Genomic DNA, 22,129 nt, shown 5'->3' on the forward strand with positions numbered 1-22,129 from the left:
TTGAGTCTTGACTTCGATCACACACTCCGTCTGTCGTCTCCATCTCATCCGCCGTGCTTTGGCGCATGCTGTAGGGACTTTGGAGTTGTTGGCTCATCACGCCGTATATATATTTATTTATAAAAAAAACATCACTTTCAGATTTAAATTCGCTCCTCTTCACGTGCCTGATAAAATACTATGTAACCGCTTCCTCTTCTTGAAAAAATACTGTACGTGCGTAGCACGTTCATGGGATTACAGGGGGAATTCCGCTGTCCGTTTTGTTCTTCTTCCGTCACCGCGTGCCGCTGCATGCTACAACGGCGCGGCCATGCTGCTTCGTCGCGCGGGCGCACCCGTTGCCTACTTGCCTGTGCGTCAGGGGCCAGAGACGCCCAGACCTCAAGACGGCGTCGTCAAAGCCGCGTTCGCGGGGCGCGCAATCGCGCGAGCATTCTTGCAGCCGGCGCAACGTTCGCCGGTTGAGCCCACGGCCCCGTTCGTTTCGAGGAATTCTGGAGGTCGAATGAAACTGAAAAAATTTGTAAGAGGAAAATACTATTTTAGATGAAAAAAGAAACGAATCCAGTCACGTTTAAGAGCACGCGAGCCCATGTCCGGTAACCAGCCTATTGTCCTCAGGACGACCGTTTGCAGTTGCAGACAAGCCAAGGTGGACGCCGGCTACGGTGCGTCCCACGGTCCCCACCTACGGTCCACGGACGGGCGACAACACTGAACCATCCATGTGAAGGAGGGTTCCATCTGAAAAGAAAATTCGAAGCGTGTAGAATATATCCATTCATTAGAAGGAACACTACTAAAACTTGGGTTTATTTATATTTAAAAAACTGAAGTTTCAAAGGTAAGAAACCAAGGTGGTTTGCTGAAACTTGACTAAAACTGACTGAAAAATACTGTTCTGGCTGAATTGTTGTGAAAGAAAAATATTGTTTTAGCTGAAAAATCAAGCTGAATAATGCCGTTTTTAAGATAAGCCGAACGGGGCCCAAGAGTGACAGGCAGCAAAAGGAAAGGCGTGTAGTGTTTAATCAATTTCTGGTACATTTCCACATAAAGATGGTGGGTAGACCCAGAAATAACCCCAAATGAAGTATTCCCTAACTTCAAATGTATAAATAAAAGGTTACAGCCTACAACAACAAACCTGATAAAATGATTGGCAAAATGTTGAGTAACCTGTACTGCATCTTCGCTGTGTGGAATCACTGGGTTCCTCCACTCAAAAATGGCTTTCTGCATTAAGTGAGGGCATTTTTATAGTTATATAAAGTTATTGATATGGTAGAGGCTAGAACTTTGTTCCCTTATTAAAAAAAAGCCATTGGTATTTGGTGAGCGGCCACAATTTGATATGCTATGAATATTGATTCAAGAAAATGCAGTGCACCGAAAAAAGGCAGATGCAATAAGAACATATAATATGAAAACTCCCAAAACACCTACAACTAAAATACCTCAGGGTGCCACTGCGTGCAAGTGATTGGGTAGTTGTGGGCTTGTACAGTTGAGACATAGACCTGATTTTATACAAACAAAAGAATGTTAATTTACGCATTGGAAGAATTGATGAGCATTAACCCAGAGAAGCAACATGGGGAACATTAGAAAAAACTCACCAAACACTACCGGAGGCGGCTTCTTTGCCGAGTGCCTAAAGCACTCGGCAAAGGCCGATATATACGGTAAATAGTTTATTAGCAAAGACCTCTTTGCCGAGTGCACTTTTTCCAGCACTCGGCAAAGAAAAGTCGCCGTGACGGCGGCTTTGCCGAGTGTCAAGGTCAAGCACTCGGCAAAGGTCGCCTCTCTGCCGAGTGCCGTTGACTCAGACACTTGGCAAAGGTGGCCACTGTGCCGAGTGCCACCGTCAAGACACTCGGCAAACAGGAGACCTTTGCCGAGTGCCTGGCCCGTGGCACTCGGCAAATCTGTGATGTTTGCCGAGTGCAATGGCCTGTGCACTCGGCAAAGCATATTCCCATGCATGTTCTCAGGTCGTCACTTTACCGAGTGTCATGGCCATTGCACTCGGCAAAGTGACTGAAAACAGCCTTTTTTATTTGTTTTTTACATTCCATCCAAATAAACAGAAGATATATATAACAAACATCATCAACATCACATATATATCATCAACAACACATATATATCACCAACACCACATATATACCACAAACATCACATGTCTCACAATATATCACAAATAAGTTCACAAGTAATCCAAGTGCTCCATCATCTACAACCACAATTGCAAATAGAAGTACCATTAACAACCACAAGTATCATCACCTAGCTTCCTCATCCCACCGCCCACCATCTTTGTTCAATCACCTGTAATTAAAAAGAGTAAACCAATATGCACAGATAAACAAGAAATACTTAGAAAGAGATGTAAAATAAACAAAACGTAATTACAAAATAACATAGTATTACATGTATTAGAAATAATCTTCATGATCGGGATTAGCTGGATCATAAGGCTCATTATCACTATCAATCATGTCGAAATAATCAACACTATCCGAATGAGCAATGTTGCCATTGTCATTGTCTAAATGTAATCGCTCACGCATTTGTAAGTCCTTCACATTTTGCACCTCATCTCCAGCGTCCTCTTCAATAACCGTTTCATTGTCTACTTCCATTTCGATCGCTTCTGTTAAGTCTATCTCAAACCTCCCTTCTAGTCCCTCTTCTTGAAAGAACTCTCCGTCATATGTGTTTGGGTCTAAGTTGTAATCTTCATCGTTTGGGACAGGCACTTTACCGTGTGGCGATACCCTGTGCACAATATCCCAACCCTTAAGATGACTTTTGGTTTGACACGCATATGTGAGATAATAAACTTGCATGGCCTATTGGGCCATAATATAGACATCGTCTCCTGGTAAGATGGAATCCTGTCGAATTTCGACTAGCCTAAGATTAGAATACGTCTGTCTCGTTACTTCAGGATCAAACCAATGGCATTTGAATATGACAGGATTAAAAGGTTTGGAACTATGAAATTTGAGTTCGTATATTTCTTCAATTCTTCCATAATACTCGACCTCATCAACGCTGGGCGTAAAAACTCCGAAACTTGTGGTTCTTCGATTGGACCGACTCTGCTCGTAGCTTGTTGTGCGAAAGCGATATCCATTCATGTCATAACTGGAAAATGACCTGACCCTATAGGCAAAGCCATCGACAACCTGTCTCAACTTGGCACGCATAGACGCATCCCTCTGGCCCTGCAAGCTCAAGCATGATACATCGTTATATTATTCGCACGTACGAGTAACTTGGAATGTCAAACTAAGTACGAGCTAAATTGGACGGTACCTTCTATTTGAACCAAGAAATAAAATCAGGCATTCCATTTCCCGCACCCTGTCTAAGAAGGGTATCTACCTGCTGCGGGGTATGATCCCTTGATTGACGCCAGAATTCATGAAGAAATTCCCTGTACCAACAAGAAATAAGGGGGTTGGATGCAGAATAGTGATGGCGTATTTAACAAGTTCGTTGAGAACTTACTGCATGTACAGCGCCACTTTGTCAAGGTTGGTCAACACGTATAGCATGATATGGCGCCACTCTTCATGATTCAAGGTCTTGGGGGTCGATGCACTTGCGCTTCCGAGTTGCCCTCAGAAAAGGATGAGGTTCGATTCATTTTCGCCAGCATTGTAACGAGGGGGTGGATTATGCACGTTAGGGAGGTTGTCACCATAGTATGTTGTTGTGAAGTTCGCCACCTCCTCCAGAATGTATGCCTCTGCAATGGAAGCCTCAATTTTGCATTTATTTCTACATTTCTTTCAAAGAACCTTTAGACATCTCTCGATTGGATAGCACCAACGGCCCTGCACAGGCCCCCATTCGTGCCTCATACGGGAGGTGAAAAATCAAATGCTGCATCAGATTGAAGAAGCCGTGTGGAAAGATCTTCTCCAACTTACAGAGCAACACAGGTGCATTCTTTCCAAGTCAGCAATCACGGTCCGAGATAACTCCTTGGCACAAAGCTGGCGAAAGAAATAGCTCAACTCTGCCAACACTAGCTAGACATGCTCAGGGACATAGCCTCAAACCATCGCCGGAAGAAGCCGCTAAATCCATATGTGGTAGTCATGACTCTTCATCCCTAAGACTCACATAGTAGATAAGTTCACTTCCCTCCTCAGATTAGCTGCATACCCATCAGGGAACATTAATGTCTGGATCCATTCTAGTACATCCCTCCTTTGGGGCTTGCTCAAGACAAAATCGGCCTTAGGCCTTCTCCATGTCTTGCCGTGACTAGGAGGCTTCATATGTTGGTTTGGTCTATCGCATAACGTTGCCAGATTTCCTCTAGCCTTAACATTGTCTTTTGACTTGTCAGGAATGTCCATGATTGTTGCCCAAAGTGCCTCGACGATATTCTTTTCAGTGTGCATTACATCAATGTTGTGTGGAAGAAGAAGGTCATCAAAATAGGGGAGCCGAGTCAAGCCCGACTTATGAGTCCATATATGTTGCTCTCCATATCCCACAAAACCACCTTCTGGATTGACCACGAGACCATCTAGCTGTTCATGAACCGCGGCACCAGTCATTATCGGTGGTGCAAGGTCTGTAACTACGACACCTTTCATAAAGTTCTTGATGTCTCGTCTGAATGCATGGTCAAGTGGGAGGAATTGCTGATGTTTGTCGAACAATGAATACTTGCCACCCTTCTGCAACCAAATGAACCTCAGACCTTCCTTGCATACTGGGCATGGGAACTTTTCATGAACACACCAGGCGTAGAATATCCCATATGCCAAGAAGTCATGCAGGGAGTAGTGGTACCAAACATGCATTTTGAAGTTTTTCTTTGTAGCTCGGTCGTATGTCCATACCCCTTCCTCCCAAGCACGGACCAATTCATCAATCACAGGCTCCATGAACACACCCATATTATTCCTCAGGTGTCCAGGAATTATCAACGACAAGAATACGTTCTGTCGTTGAAAGCATACGCCGGGGGGGGGGGGGGAGATTGAGGGGGATACGAACATGGGCCAACATGTGTATGGGGCAGCCATCATTCCATAAGGATTTAACCAATCTGTTAGCAGCGCAACACGTACATTACGAGCCTCTTTAGCTTTCTCATGATGAATGCCATCAAAGTGGATCCATGCTTCACCATCGGATGCATGTACCATCCTATCAGGATTATATCGTTTGCCATTTTTGTGCCATGTCATCTGTTTTGCGGATTCCTTAGTTATGTATAGCCGTTGGATCCTCGGTATGAACGGAAGGTGCCGTAGGATTGTCACAGGAATGTCAAGCTGCCTCTTCTGGCCATCACCAGAATCTACCTCCAGGAACCTAGAGTGTTTACACTTTGGATAGTACTTTGCTTCCACGTATTCTTTCCTAAATATGATGCACCCCTTCGAGCAAGCATGTATCTACTGATATGATATCTTAAGTGCACGAAGGAGTTTCTGTGACTCGTGCATGCTCTTTGGTAGAAGGTGACCCTCCAGAAGCAGGCTACCAATAACTGTCAACATACCATCGAAGGCATCTCGACTTAGGCTATACTGGGACTTTAACGCCATTATGTGTCTAATGGCATCTAGTTGAGAAACCTTTGTCTGGCCATGAAGGGTTTCTGTGCCGCGGCAAACATGTCGTAGAATGCCTTTGCAGTTTCCTCTGGCTCCTCCTCCATACGTCCTTCAGCAAATTGTGCCTCGTGATAGTCATTTAACATGTCTACTACCCTGGCATTAGCATCATAATCCTCGACACGTGGTCTCACCACCTCCTCTCTCATATGATCGGCTTCACCATGGTAGACCCACCGGGTATAGTTTGCCGTAAATCCATTCTTCCAAAGATGTTCCCTCATGACCTTCTTCGTTTGTCTTTTTCTGTTTGCACATTTGCTGTAGGGACAACAAATTTTACTCGCTCCTTTAGCAGCCACGCCAAATGTCTGTTCCAAGAAAGCATCGGTCTTGTCGATCCATTCATTGGTGACCTGACCCTGACTTGCATGGCCCATGTACATCCACTCACGGTCCTCCATCCTCTAACATATATAGCGGCGAGTAATATAAACATCAATTGCATCTACACGATGTTCCTACTATCTAATAGGTGAGGATAGGTCCTTATCCCACGCATGGATCCGTAGATGAGGTTAGTTTCCATGCTCTACTCCTATCCGAGACAGAATTTCGACAGCACCTCCCCGTAGTTCTCCAAATACACGTCCTGCCAGGGAGAGTGTGTATCTGGAGAACAATAGGGAGATGATGCCGAAGCTCTGTCTCGGATCGGAGTAGACCATGGAAACTAACCCCACCTACACATCCGCGGGCTGTCCAAAAAACATGGACAATTCGAAACATATACTGTTTTATATATGGAAATATCTACATATTTCCAACTGTATCTCTTTTGAACAAGAGGCGCCTAACTGGGTTACATGATCTATGACCATAATAGGAAAGAGGAGTTATACCTAGGGTGACGGTGGAGTCAGGCTCGTGGGGCCATGGCGGGTCGATGCAGTGGCGAGCGACGCGGTGCAGGCAGACCCGTGGCGGCTAGGAAGGCGATCGGGGTCGCCAAGGTACTCCGGCTCCGCTCCGATGGACTGTTCTCTGCAAAAAAGAAATATAAAACTATCAATACAATATTTCGGCAGCACCTCCTCTGCACGGTGAGGTTTCCAAAACCTGCAAGAAAACCAACGGCACGATGGCCGACATGCACATATATATGAACGGCACGATGGCCGATATGCACAAGATTATATCCAACCACATATATATAACAATGTCACAACCACTCCTACGACTCCTATGACTACCACCACTGCTACTCTACCACTACTACTACCGCAACTAATAGTAATACTACGACGATGACGACGGTAGGGCATACCTAGTGGGCGTCGTAGGGCGGCGGTGGTGAAGGGGCCAGGGTGCCGGTGGACAAGGCGATGGCTGGGGAAGCGCCGGGGACGAGGCAATGGCTGCCGAGGTGCCTTCTCCTCCTCCTCCTCCTTCCTCCTTCCTCCTTCTTCCTTCTCCTTCTCTTCCTCCTTCTTCCTCCTCTCCTCCTCCTCCTCCGGAGGCGCGGGCGCGGGCTACGGTGGCGGCGCTGGCACGGGCGTGGGCGCGGGCGTGGGCATGCGTGAGTGCGTGTGTGCGGTGTGTGTGAGCCGGCTGGGCCGGTAGGTTAAGTCACCCCTTTACCGAGTGCCCCCGATCTAGTACTCGGCAAAGGGTTTTTAATTTTTTTACATCTTTGTCGAGTGCCACCTGGCCTGGCACTCGACAAAGATGGTTTTTATTTTAATTTTTTTACCGAGTGCCCACGATCTGGAACTCGGTAAAATATATTTTAATTTTTTAAATTCTTTGCCGAGTGCCACCCGGACTGGCACTCGGCAAAAAGTTTTTTTTTTTAATTTTTTTAAAATTATTTGCCGAGTGTCTTCTCCTGACAGTCGGCAAAAAGGCTCCTTTGCCGAGTGTCATTTTTTGACACTTGGCAAACCATATTTTTTTGGCAAAATTTGTAGTGGGACACCGGAGAAACGCGTAATTGGCCAGTGAACACTACCAACGTCAAAATTTGCTGGTGGACATTAGAATTTCGTGGTTCTTTGCCGGAAGACACCACACTGATTATTTTATTCATTGTTCAGAGAGAAGGTGGGGCAAAATGTCTAAAATGCCCTCGTCCTCAACCTTTGGCAAATGGTGGGTGTCGCTTCTCCTGTGCAGCCGCGGCCACATCTGCTTAGCTACCTCCCACGCCACCGTGGGCGCCGCCTCGACAAGCAACAACCGTGGTCAGGATGCCGCCGTCGCTACGAGGGTGCCTTCCCTACTGCCTGCCTTGTCGCCCCCTGCACCGCCATCCATGGAGCTTCACAACCAGCACTGACGCCGGCCTACCTCATGACGCTGAGCCCCTTCCTCACTCCGCCGGTCACCTGGATCCGTGCCGGAGCCAACCTCGCGCGAGCCGCCGCCGTGTGAGGCTAGGGAGCTCGCACTGCCGTAGTCGGTGCGGAGCTCGCCGGCGTGCGCGGCCTGGACGGAGCTCCCCGCTACGCGTAGGGCGGCGCGGCAAGAACGGAGGGAGCGGCTACGCGCAACAGCTTGTAGCTCCACAGGCCAGTGAGCGCCCGGTGTTGTCGTGCTGCCGGCTCAGCCTGGCCGGAGCCACCTCCAACCCCCCCCCCCCCCCACCACACACACATGCACAGCCCTCAGCCATGGCTGACGAAAGGAGGTGGAAGATGACTCACAGGGGCAATTTGGTCTATTCGCCGCCCTTTCCCTCTCCCGAACTACGAAAATAAATATTTTAATCGGTGCGGTGTCCTGTGGCAAAGAATCATGATTTTATAATGGTACCGAGCATATTTTGAAGTTGACGGTGTCCAGCAGCATATTAGATGTTTGTGCGATGTCCCTGAGCAAATTTTGCCTATTTTTTTCACGTTTGGCCTCCAAACTTTTTCTGCAGTCCTCATACAATACCTGGTACTCCATGTTCCAATGTGACATATTTCTCGGACTTTTCTATATTTCTTTAATTTATTTCATTTAATTGAATTTTCTTGGATAATTCAAATTATAACTGCTAGTCAAATTATAAATGCAGTACTTGCCACATCTTCTCATACGCAATTTATTTCCGTTCCATTCTTCAAATTAACCGAGCTCTATTGTACTGCATTTATTCATGTAGATAAAAGTAAGTTATGTATGAGTAATTTATGAAGCTATATGAATACATAAATACGTTGGCTTAACCTATTTGCATATTCTACAGTTTCGGGTGTTTAAATTCAGGGGCTAAAGTTTAGGGGTGTCACATCGGGCGTCACATCGAGTGTTCGGATAGTAATAATAAAATAAATTACATAAGTCATCATTAATCCACGAGATGAATTTATTAAACCTAATTAATTCGTCATTAGCACATGTTTGTTGTAGCACCACATTGTCAAATCATGGACTAATTAGGATTAAAAAATCCGTCTCGCAAATTAGTCTCAATCTATGTATTTAGTTTCATAATTAGTCTATATTTAATACTCTATGCATATGTCCAAACATCCGATGTGATAAGAGCTAAAGTTTTGGAGGGGAAATAAACACGGTCTCAGTTTTGTTAACATGGTAATAGAAAGATGGGCGCTGTCCCATGGGACGAACCATCTTATATAACATTTACTTGCCCTATCTCTCGCACTATAGGATAACTTGTCTAAATTCTAACGTAATGTTCGTTTAGGTTTGTTTGGCTGATAAGCCATGGCTGAAAGTACTGTTGGTTTGGGCTTATTTGACTAATAAGCCATGGCTGAAAGTACTATTGGCTAATTTAGTGTGAGAGAAAAATATTGTTTATTGGCTGATAAGCTATGGCTTATAAGCCAAATATGACCAAGCGAACAGGTTGTAAATATTCCCATCAAACAGTATTGCAGTAGCAAATAGAAGACTTGGTTAGCATGAAACAGGCACCTTTGAAACACTGAGCCCTCGAAATCATAACTGGGAAACTGAAGAGTAGATGTTTGATTCAGACTGTCTCCAACAACTCATGCATTACGGCATGCAAACCCAAAATGCCTACTCAAGGTTGGTTTATCGGTGAAAAACGCTCTCCAACAGATGACGCAAACGACGAACCTATTTTGGGTGGGACTGCACGACGCAAATAAGCATCGCCTCTCTCCTCGAACCCAAATCTCCGTGCGCTCGGGTCGACGCCGCCGCCGTGGGGGCTATTTGCGCGGACGTCGAGGCAGCTGACCGGAAGGGGAGAGGGAGTCACCACCGGTGGAGGAGGAGCAGCCACGACCGCGCGTCGTAGGTGGGGCAGGAGGATGCGCGCCGCCAGTGGGGTGAGGAACCACCGGCCTTGGCTGCCTTGCCGGATCTGGACCCGCTCCCCCGCCGCCGGTGATGAGCAGCGCCGCGTGGGGGCGGAGGTGCTCGCTGGCGCTCGCCCAGCACTCGCCGGATCTCGCAGGGAGGGAACATCGGAGGGAGGGAGGGAGGGAGGCGCTCACGCGCGCTCGACCGAGGCGGCAGCAACTGAGCTCCCACACGCGGTGGCGCGTAGGACCGGCCGGTGTGGCCGCGAGTCCGCTACGCGGAGGACAGGCCAGGACGGCGGAGAGGACCGGAGTCGGCGTTGCCGGAGATTGAGTGGGTCGGCCACGGCGCGTAGGGCACGCTTGGGCAGCGGTAGCAGCAAGCAGCGCAGGGGGGAGGGGGCAAGAAGACCGGGGCAGCCGTGGACGCCGTGGCGGCGTCGGTGGATGCGACCGTAGGAAGCTTCGAGGTCGTGTTTCTTTTGCGGTAGCTGTTGGAGAACGAAAGATTTGGGCGTGCGACCTTTTCACTGTACGTGACCTAAACCGTCGTATGGGTCTCCATTTTAGGTTCCGTTGTTGGAGATAGTCTCATGGCGTCAAATTTCTCCAAGATATTATTGTCCTAGCACAACAGCAAAAGAATAATTATTAGGGCCTACTTGTCAAAGCAAACAGGAATCAATCATGGTGCCTTCATGGAATAGAAGGCTGCAGCACTTTGCTCCGGTACCTAACAACAGGCAAGCAAAAGATATCCTTACTTCAAACTAACCATTAGTCTTCCATCGTGTGTACAATTTTATCGATTTTACAATGGTTAATAAGTTGGCCAATTATCTTTTACTCTCTCTATTTCAAATTGTAAGTTGTTTTAGTTTTATACTAAGTTGAATTTGTCTAATTTTGACTAAATTTGTAATGCACAAAATATATTTGTAGTGCATCTTCTTTGATGTTGTAGATGTTTATGCATCTTTCTATAAACATGATCAAAACTGGAGAAATTTAGCTTAGCTTAAAGCTAAAATAACTTACAATTTAGAGCAAAAGGAATATATTTTAGTAATGAAACTTGCAATATAGTAAATTTGTGAAAAGTTAAGATACCTTACTGACAATCATGCTTACAAGCTCTGTCGGTGTTTCGGACCGGGGGGTCCTCAACCAACTAGTGAATTTGAGCTACGTGCTCCCGATTCCGGATGGTGATGCAAAGAGACACAAGGTTTATACTGGTTCAGGCAATCGATGCCCTACGTCTAGTCTGAGAGATCGATCTTGTATCCCTTGCACCGAAGTGCTCGTAGTAGGGGGTTACAAGCTAGGGGAGAGAGGGAGCTAGTCCCAGGTCTCGGCAAGGTGTCGTGTGGGTCGTCTGAGACGTTGCTCTCAGACGGCTGGGATGTGTGTGTGTTACAATGTGTTCCTCCTCCTTCTCTAAGTGGCCCAAGTCCTCTCCTTTTATAGCTGAAGGGAGGACAAGGACAGTACATGTGCTAGCTACACAGCATCGTGCCAATAGGGGCGGCATGTCCGAGCCCTGTGGCCTGTTCCTGTGGCGACGTGGTCGTCGGAGTGGTCCGTCCTTGGAGCACTAGGGCGGCGTGGTAGTCCCATCCGATCCTGTGCGTCGTGGGAGCCCTGGGATTACCTCAGAGTGGGTGCGGCGGAGGACGTGCAAATCACTGTGGACGGACTGTGCGCGAGGCCGAGGCTTGGTCGGTGCCGAGGCTGCACCGCAATTGGGGGGGTCTCGGCAGGCACGAACCCCAAGATAGTCGAGACCTTGGTGTACAGTGTCGAGGCCTCGAGTGGGCGGCTGATCCGGTGCGTCGGCTTGGAGGCGGTGATGTCCCGGGACAAGTTGTCCGTGCGATGTTGTTTTCAAGGCGGGGATGGTGGGACACAGTGCAGTGTGGGCGCTGATCATGGGCACAGCGTCAGAACACAGTGGCTGGTAACCCCCGTCGTGCCCTGTCCCAGCCGGTATGGCGTTGATGCGACCTCAGGTCCCATCGGCCATTCTGTGGCGTCGAGCCATCGTCCAGCTGAGAGTGCGGGAGTGGTTGAAGTATTAATGAGACATGACGTGCTGTCGGGAAGGTCGGCCGAGGCAGGGGGCGACGGGCTACGGACGAACCGGCCTCGAGCGACACGGAGAATGAGGCCTCACACAAGACGAAGATCGGACTCCTTGCCGAGGCCTTCCGTGAGAGGCCTCGCGTGACACGGAGAATGCACCCCCTGCCGAGGCCTTCCATGGGGAGCCTCACGTGAGGCGGAGATTGCGTTCCCTGCTGAGGCCTCCTGTGGAGAGCCTCGCGCAAGGCAAAGATCGCGTCAGGACGCCGAGACCTCCTGCGTGAGGCTCGAGGCGAAGCGGAGGGCCTGGTGGGCTCGGACGTGGCGGGTGAGGGGCCCACGGCTTACCTTCTTGTTTTATTTCTTGATGGAACTTAAGTGACCTCTTTGATGTTCGCTCGGGGTACCCCGTTCTAAGGTACCCGACAATAGCCCCCGAGCCTCTGGGGGAGTGCGTGCACTCTCCCTGAGGGTTTGCCGAGACTTGGTTCGTACCCTCTCCTATAGGAATTAGGTTTTGTATCTTGAGGTTCCGGTGGGTGCGTGCGAGCGCACCCGCCGGGTGTAGCCCCCGAGGCCCTAGAGGAGTAGAGTTACTCTTCCAGGGGCTTTTTTATTTTCGTGTTTGAACGAGTAGTTCTTATTGCATTTACCGAGCCCATAGGCGCAAGTTCGGGTTGCGGGGGTTTCGGTGAGGTTGCAGGAAAAAGCCCTCTAGCCTCCGCACAGAGTGAGAGGTTCGTCAGGGCCCCCCTGACTTTGGGTATGACCCTCACGCTTCCTTTCGCTCGGAAGGACGGGTGGAATGTGCCAGGCTACCCTCAATGGACACGAGCGTGGACACTTCCGGTGAGCTGTTATCGGGTAGTCCGAGTGGAGGCCCGTACTCCGTTTGCTAGGGGACGGCTAGCGGTCCAAAGATGCACTCCAAGAGTACCAGAGGGTTTCTCTAGTGGGTGCCGAGGCCATTCGCTAGGCCTCAGTGGCTCGGTGCCTCCCTACGGTGAGATCCCATTCGGATACTTCCCTACAGGTCTCAGACACGACTTAGGACACCCCAAGCGACTGTTCGCTCGGGCCTAGGCCATTCGTAGGCTTGCCCCGAAGTCATCCCTGACTCTGTTGCCCTGGGGCGGCTATCGAAACCTCTTGGAGGCCTAGCCTTCGAACCCCTGGACTGTAACGGGCTCAGTGCCCTTTATCATGTTTTGTAATGAAACCTCTAGCATGGGCTTAGACCGTTTGTCTTGGTCTTGGGTGTAAGAGGAGCCCCCGAGCCTCTGTCTGGAGCAAGAGGGCGGTCGGGGGTCCCCTGACTTTTTCATCCGACCCTCACATATCCTTTTCGTTCGGACGGAGGGTTTGTTTGCCGAGCCGATTCTGGTCTCGGCAAGGTTGCAGGAAGAGCCCCTAGCCTCTGCGCGGAGCGAGAGGGCCATCGAGAGTTCCCCTAACTTTTTATACGCCCCTCGCGCATGAGGGTTTGTTTGCCGAGGCCCCTTTTGGGCGCGAGCCCAAGTTATGGGGTCTCGGCGTATTTGCAGGAAGAGCCCCCTAGCCTCTGCACAGGGTGAGAGGGCCGTCAGGAGCTCCCCTGTCTTTTTGTATGACCCTCACGCTTCCTTTTCACTCGGAAGGAGGGGTGGAATGTGCCTCGCTACCCTCGGTGGGCATGAGCGGTGGCACTTCCGGTGAGCTGTTATCGGATAGTCCGAGTGGAGGCCCGTACCCCGTTCGCTAGGGGACGGCTAGCGGTCTAGAGACACACTCCAAGAGTACCAGAGGACTTCTCTAGTGGGTGCCGAGGCTGTTCACTAGGCCTCGGTGGCTCGGTGCCTCCCTACGGTGGGATCCCATTCGGAGACTTTCCTCCGGTCTCGGACACGACCTTGGGCGTCCCAAGCGTTTCGCTTGCTTGGGCCTCAGCCCCGTATAGGCTCGCCCGCAGTCATCCCTGACTCTGTTATCCTAGGGTGGCTATCGAAACCCTTTGGGGCCCAGCCTTCGAACCCCTGGATCGTAATAGGCTCAGAGCCTGGTTCCTTCATACGAAAGGAATAGGCCATGGGGAATATCTTCCCTATTGGCTCGGCAACGGGTGGCGCGCCTTTTGAGGCGGTTTCATGGGGAGGCAAAACGATGCCTGCTACTGTAGTGGCCGAGCGTGACGTGGTGGATGGGATGCAACCGTCCTCACATTTAATGTGAGAGACGTGGGCGCGTGGGCTGGCGAAATCGGGTCATGGTTAACTACGCCGGATCGGGGGGAAAACCTCCCCAATTTCGTCGCCCGCTCATTTTGCCTCCTCCCTGCATAAATACCCAAAGGGTCCCACCCCTCCTTGTCTTGCCTTGCCTACATTAGCACTGCCTCCGTCGAGCCACTGCTAGAGCATCGAGTGCCGGGAAGAAGAGGAGAGAAGAGCGAGCCTAGGGAGAAAGCGAGAAAAAATCAAGAGCGTGGAGAGAGAGAAGAAAAAGCTCACCGCCGCACCCGATTCCTCCATCGCACCCATGGTCGGCGACATCGTCGTTGTCAAGGCGAACCCCTAGGACCTGTCGGACGTCACCGAGGAGATGCTTTAGTCGCTTGTCGACGGTGGACTCCTTTGCCTAGTGACAGACCCCAGCAGGCCAGAGTGGATTGCTCTGTACGGCGAGCCGGAGCCGAGGCCTCGCGATGGCTATGTCGTGAGTTTCGTCTCCTTTCACGAGCATGGCCTCGGCGTCCTAATGGACCGGTTCATGCGGGCGCTCCCGCACTACTATGGTGTGGAGCTCCATAACTTCAATCCCAACTCCATCGCTCAGGCGGCTATCTTTGTTGCCGTCTGCGAGGGGTATTTGGGGATTGCTCCCCATTGGGAGTTGTGGCTCCACCTGTTCCGGGCGGGGCATACTACCAAGCCGACAGGCACGTCGGGTAAGAGGAAGGCGACGAGGGCCAGCGGCTGCACTCTCCAAGTGCGTCAGGACCGCCTGCACCTCTACATCCCGACCCAACTCGCATCCTCCAATCGCCGGTGGTACACGAGTTGGTTCTACCTCTGCAACGACGATGGAGGACTTCCCCCCTACACTGGGTGGATTGTGGAGAGTTGCCCGGAGAGGTGGAAGTACGGCGTCCCAAAGGACAACCAGCCCAAGCTACAGCCACTTCTAGAGGGGCTGGCGAGGCTGCGGGGCCACGGTCTCACCGTGGCCGTGGTCGTGGCCACCTTCCACCGCCGGAGGGTGCTACCGCTGATGGCTCGACGCCGACGGCTGTTTGAGATGAAGCCGGGTGAGCCCATTGAGGGCACTCGGATGTCCTCCTCTGCCCTTTCCGATGAGGAAATTCTTCATTGGGTGGGGGAGACGGTAGAGGCGAAGCTGAAGGGTGGTAACTTGACCCCTATCGCGATGCGGCCGTTGCAGGGGTTCCTTTCGCTGGTAAGTCATGTGCCGCTGTAGCCTCCGAGCCTCCTCAATCTCCCCTTACCCCTTGTTTCCTCATGCGGTGTTTCGTCGTTCCTGTAGGGGATGAGGGACGTGCGCTCCTCTCCTCCGCCCGTTCCCGAGGACGCGAGGTGGCGGGCGATCAACCGCGTGCATGCCGATGCGTAGAAAAAATAGAAAGACGCTAAGGCGGCGAAATGCACGAGGCAACTCCTCGCACGTGAGGAGCTGGATAAGTGCGCCGCCAACAAAGGAAGGAGGGTCTCCCGCTGGAGGAATCCCCATCGACGTCGCTGTCGATGAAGGCCTCGGACGGGGATGACGGGGGCGAGGCGGGGCGAGGTCCCCTGGACCACCTTCCTGACGTAGTGGAGGTGGTGCCTGGGGCGCTGGCCAGCAGCCCGGCACTCCTGGGAGGAGGAGGAGAAGCGGACCCGGGGCCGGCGGTTGCCCGCTCTGAGGCCGAGGCCGACACGCCCGAGGCACGGGCGTTGGGCAAACGCGCCGTTAGCCCAGTGGGCTCGGTGGCCATGGTGGAGCGAGTGGCGGTGGAGATGACGCCACCGCCCCCGTAGAGGACTGAAGGGGCGCTAGGGTCCATTGAGGACCGACCGGCGCCGATGGATACGGAGGCGACGCCTCTGCCGCCACCTCCGCCGTTGCGGACGAGGTTTGCCGTGGTGAAACGGTTGTCGCCCCATTCAAGGTTAGTGTATTTTTGGTGGGGTCATAGTGCATTTCGTTCGCCTTTTTGGTCTCGCGCTGACCCTGTAGGTTATTTTTCCTTAGTCGGAAGCAGCCTATGGACGAGCTCCCCTTGGCGCCCCTTAAGGCGCTTAAGGCGAGCCCCAGCTCCTCCGCCTATTGGGTGGCGGAGGCACAAGCTGCTATCCAACGCGGCGCGGCGTCGGCGAGGGTCGACCCACAGGGGCCGGCCGCCCAAGGAGGGGTTGCCGAGGCCCCCGGAGTCTCCGAGGCTGAGGCGACGGAGGCCACGGTGCCTACGACCGCCGAGACCGCAGTGGCCGCGGTCGATGTCTCTACGTCTGCCGAAGCCATGATGGCAGATGCCGAAGCCCCTGAGACCGTCGAGGCCATAATTGCAGAGGCCGGAGCCCCCGAGATCACCAAGGCCATCGTGATGGCGGCGAGGCCATCTGTCCAGGAGGTGGAGATGAAGGCGGCGGAGGCCTCGGTGGCACCCTTGGTTCAGGGCCCGCCGTTGTTGTGAGAGAGCGCCCGGGAGGTGGAGGTCTATCCGATCTCCTCCGACGATACTTCTCGGGCACGGGAGGTGGTCGACACCGAGGAGACCGATGCCGTGGAGCAGCCGGCGCCGTTCTTGGATAAGGGAAGCTCGGCCCTCGTGCGGGTGCGACCCGAGCCTCACGGGTGGGATCACCTGCGGGTACTGTGGCGGAGCCAGGACGACCTTGAGGGGGAGCCTCTATTCGCCCTTGAGGACGCGGCCGAGGGCAGGCGCTGGAGCACCTTCGAGCAATACCGCCAGCTGGCGGAGCGGTCGCTACGGACGGCGCTGTCCATGGTGGCCGACGAACTGCCCGGAGTCGCCCAGGTTCGTGTTTTCCTTTCTCGCACGACGTTGTCCTTTTTTGGTTTTGTTATAGTCAATGACCCTTGTTCTGCTTCCCTAGGAGCTCGAGACCCGGTCGCTTAGGAAGTCGGTCTTTCTCCGGTGGGAGAGGGGCGTCTAGGACCAGCTTCAGTGGCAGAAGGGTCTTCTTGCCGGTGCCAACGAGCTCCTGTCGGCGCAGAGCGTAGAGGTAGAGGACCTTCGCCTTCGTTGTGCCGATGCGAAGGTCGAGGCGGCCACGGCCCAGACGCAGCTCGCCCCTCTAGCGGCGTGGGTGAAGGAGTTGGAGGAGGAGCTCACCCGCGCGGTCAGAGATTAGGATGCCTTCAGGGGCCGAGCTGTTGAAGCTACGGCCTCAGCCACGAATCTCGCGGGGCAGCTGGGGGCGGAACAGAGGGCGCACCAGCTGATGAAAGGTGCCTTGGATGAGGCTCTTGCTATAGCTGAGGCCTCACGGACCGAGGCTGTGGTTTGGAGGTGGACGGTCGAGGGTGAGTTTTAGTCCCCTTATTTTGTTTTCTTTTTCTTATGTTCACTCCCTAATTCCCTTGCGTGACGCAGAGCTGGGGAGTGAAGTTTCCAGGGCAGCCGAGGCTTCTCGGGTCAAGGCCCAGCGGTTGAAGGAGAAGGTCGAGGCCTCCCGAGCCGAGGCCCTGCGCTGGAAGGAGAAAATCAAGACCTGTCAGGTCGAGACCCAACGCTGGGAGCAGAAGGCCAAGGGTGAGTTCTATGGGCTTCCATCCCTAACTTAGGTTGTTTTTTCCCTCGCTCGACCTCATTCCATTTTCCTCAGTGCAGAGTCAGAGGCAGAGATCACTCGGGCTGCTGAGGCTTCCAGTGCGGTGCAGACGGTGCTCGAGACCAAGATCGGGGAGCACGAGGCGCTAAAACATGCTGCCCTTTCCGCCTGCGAGGCCTTAGAGGTTGAGGGGGTTCAGTCAGGTAGCTCCCTGGGGAGTCGTCTGATCGCGCTGAGCAACCAGATGCGCGAGCGGCTCCGAGGAGCGCTGCACACGGGTGTCAAGCGCGCGCTGGCCGTCATCTCTTCTCACTACGTCGGCGTCGACCTCCCGGCCATCAGCGATGGGTATGTCCTGCCCGATGATGATGAGGAGGCAGACGTGGTGGTCACGAAGCTGATGGAGGCGGTGGAAGGCCCTGGCACGACGCTGGCGACGCTCTTCGAAGAGAAGGTGGTTCCTCCCTTACCATCTGCCGGTGCTGAAGGCCCTGAGCCTTGATCTGTGCCCCAGAGACTATGTAAAAGTAGAATAGGGGTTATTTATTTGCATCGTAATGCTTGTGGCCGTCGAGGCCTTTATTTTTGAAGTATTTGTGTTTCTTAGTTGTTTTTCTTATGTTTTCGAGCCTCTGCCCTCTATTGCCCCTGATCGGATTTCGTTTGCAAAACACCCTCTTGGGGCCTAAGCCGTCCCTTGAGCGAGGGGTAGTGAGGGAGTGCCGTAGCCCGGAGGCGTAGGCCGTCTCGCGACTCTACCGGCCTCTTGCTTAGGAAACAGACCTTGGTCCGAGGAGTTTTTACAACTGATTCGTCAGAGCCTGCTAGAGTCTTGGCGTAGGAATTTTTGCGAAAAACAACTGAAGAATGGTGCGTGTGTTTCTTAGTTGTTTTTCTTATGTTTTCGAGCCTCTACCCTCTGTTGCCCCTGATCGGATTTCGTTTGCAAAACACCCCCTTGGGGCCTAAGCCATCCCTGGAGCGAGAGGTAGTGAGGGAGTGCCGTAGCCTAAAGGCGTAGGCCGTCTCGTGACTCTACCGGCCTCTTGCTTAGGAAACAGACCTTGGTGTGAGGAGTTTTTACAACTGATTCGTCAAAGCCTGCTAGAGTCTTAGCGTAGGAATTTTTGCGAAAAACAACTGAAGAATGGTGCGTGTGTTTCTTAGTTGTTTTTCTTATGTTTCCGAGCCTCTGCCCTCTGTTGCCCCTGATCGGATTTCGTTTGCAAAACACCCCCTTGGGGCCTAAGCCGTCCCTGGAGCAAGAGGTAGTGAGGGAGTGCCGTAGCCCGGAGGCATAGGCCGTCTCGCGACTCTACCGGCCTCTTGCTTAGGAAACAGACCTTGGTCCGAGGAGTTTTTACAATTGATTCGTCAGAGCCTGCTAGAGTCTTGGAGTAGGATTTTTTGCGAAAAACAACTAAAGAATGGTGCGTGTGTTTCTTAGTTGTTTTTCTTATGTTTCCGAGCCTCTGCCCTCTGTTGCCCCTAATCGGATTTCGTTTGCAAAACACCCCCTTGGGGCCTAAGCCGTCCCTGGAGCGAGAGGTAGTGAGGGAGTGCCGTAGCCCGGAGGCGTAGGCCATCTCGTGACTCTACCGGCCTCTTGCTTAGGAAACAGATCTTGGTCCGAGGAGTTTTTACAACTGATTCGTCAGAGCCTGCTAGAGTCTTGGCGTAGGAATTTTTGCGAAAAACAACTGAAGAATGGTGCGTGGGACCTAGGGGGAAGTCCCCCATCTAGCCCCCGAGGGAGGCTTGGTTCTACCGAGGCAGAGCCGAGTCTCCCTTGTCGTGTTACTGTACTACCGAGACCTACGATTGGGCAAACAAAGGAAATTGTTCACCCACGTCATTCTTGTCCAAAACATACTATAAAATGAACAAATAACAAAAGAGGAACAGTTAGAGTAAGTCTCGGGGACAAATACTAGGGTACCTAAAGAGAATGAGCTAATGGTCATCAACATTGATTCAACCGAGCAGTCAAGAACACGCCTACAGCTCCAACCGACCCCCAGGTGTGCGGGCTTCGCCTCACCCGACCTCCGAGGGCGGGCTTCTGCCTCGCCTGACCCCGAGGCCGCGATCTCCACCTCGCTCGACCTCCGGGGGCGGGCTCCGCCTCGCCTGACCCTGAGGCCACGATCTCCGCCTCGCCCGACCTCCGGGGACGGGCTATGCCTCGCTCAACCCCGAGGCCACGATCTTTGCCTCGTCCGACCCTTGGGTTTGTGCTCCGCCTCGCCCGAGCCCAAGACCGCGGGCTCCGTCTCGCCAGACCCCTTGGGTGCAGGCTCCGTCTCACCCGACGGGGACCCATATCGTCGCCAACCACTCTTGGTCCAAGCGTATGGGCCTAGGTCAAAACTCTATCGCCAAGAAAGAGACCGGCACACCCCGATGTAACCCACGGCCACGACGGGCCATGCCTGAGGATTCACATCAAGAACAGCGTCGGGCGTACCGGTGTTATTCTGCCTAACCCTCGTATGAACACTGACAGGCGCGTCAGTTCACCACGATGTCCGCCAGTATGGAGTGGAGCGCCATGACCGGTGGATGACGCCAGCGCATGGCGCCAGTGATGGTCAGGACCGCGACGTGGAGCCGTCCTTGTTGACATCTACAGGGTAGGCAGGACCCGTATGAAGGAGAAGAAGGACCCAGCGATCCTGGAGGTCTTCCTCTCTCTCTTTCTTCTCCTTTTCCTCCGCTATAACCCGTGCTTTTCCTTGCCCTATAAAAAGGAAAAGCAGGGCGCCCCATGAAGGGGATCCCGAACCGATTGACCCATCAAGATCCGATACAGATCCGCACAAGAGCATGACACGAACGCACAGCCGAGCAGCGATCGAGCTTTCAGCACCCACTCACTCCTTTCACCAGAGACTTGGGATCCTTTCCCTCTCTCGCTCGTTTGTAACCCCTACTACAAACTTTCATTGCTAGTAACATATGCAACAACGACGAACTGGACGTAGGGACTTTCTGTCCGAACCAGTATAAATCTCATGTCCTCTAAGCACACTATCCGAGTCAGACGCACAATACTAGAAATTTACTCGTTGGTGACAACTCGAAACACCAACAGTAAGTCATGATTATTTTGTTCAATATCGTTCAAGCTAGAGCATTCAACATAGATAAATCTGTGGTTGTGATACCGGACTGAGATGTTCTAATGCTATTCATAACATCATTAGAAGAAAATAATACATAGCACTGAATTGTGACCCAGTTGTTGCAAATATATCCATTGTATTAATTTCTAACAGTGTTCATAATCACGCATCATACCTGAAGGACCTTTTTTTTATTGTCTCAAAATATAGGCCTCGCTTCGCTGATCCACCAGTGAACAGCAAGACATTCACCAAACTCAACTTCTGCAGGGAAGAGTAGACAATAGCTAACACGTGTTAGAAAAAAATTAACGTGTGAAAGGGGCAACCACACCAATCGATTAACCCCTAGTTCCAGAAAAGATGTAATTCTAAATAGATGATGTTCTATGTTAAGTTCGAGATCTAAATGACAATCGTGACAAATACGGGGACTTGAAATGCTATTTTGAGAGTTAGATAATAGCTTAGGATCTGAAAATACATTTTGAGAGTCCAGGTAACTGCGATATTTTTGTCACAACTTCAAAGACGGCTCGAGTATTTTATTGATTGGACTAGAAACTAACATAGCTCAAGGCGCAAAACCGCCCAGTGCTATAGTGAGTAGTGAGAATTGACAAGCACTACTACCACAGCTTCACAAAGGTGTACCAAACAGGCCTGCAACCTGTTTGTTTCGTCGTAAATGATCGTGGATTATTTATCGTTGGCTGATTTAGTGTGAGAAAAAAATACTGTTCCAGCTTATAATCAACGATCGTATACGAGCAAACGAACAGGCTGCTGGATAAAAACAGTTTCTTCTTAAAAGCTATTTTTCAGCTCATCTCATATGCACATATTTCTAGTGAAATCTAAAAATACTAGCTTGTCTTAGCTTTCTCTCTGCTACCTATCATGAAAAGCTGGTTTACCGATCGTTTATGAGAACAGCTTTAGCTTTACTACAACTGAAGCTAAAAAAAAACTGATTCACAGCTGAGCTGTAGCAAACATGCCCAAAAGCAATACTATCTCGAGCTCTCTGCGAGAACACGACCGGTGAAGGGAGTAAAGGTTAGAAACGAGAAGCAATGTGCGAAGCGCGCACCTCGAGCAGGCGCTCCTCAGGCTCAATGTAGATGGTCGGGATGACGCGCGTGCCGCCGGCCTCGACGAACTTGACGTAGGAGGCGGCGATGTAGGAGGTCGCGGTGGTGTTGCTGATCCTGCCGCCGGCGCCGTCCCCCGGGTGCGAGACGATGCCGATGACAGGG

Source organism: Miscanthus floridulus, chromosome 16 (genome assembly GCF_019320115.1).
Source record: "Miscanthus floridulus cultivar M001 chromosome 16, ASM1932011v1, whole genome shotgun sequence".
NCBI classification, from domain to species: Eukaryota; Viridiplantae; Streptophyta; class Magnoliopsida; order Poales; family Poaceae; genus Miscanthus; species Miscanthus floridulus.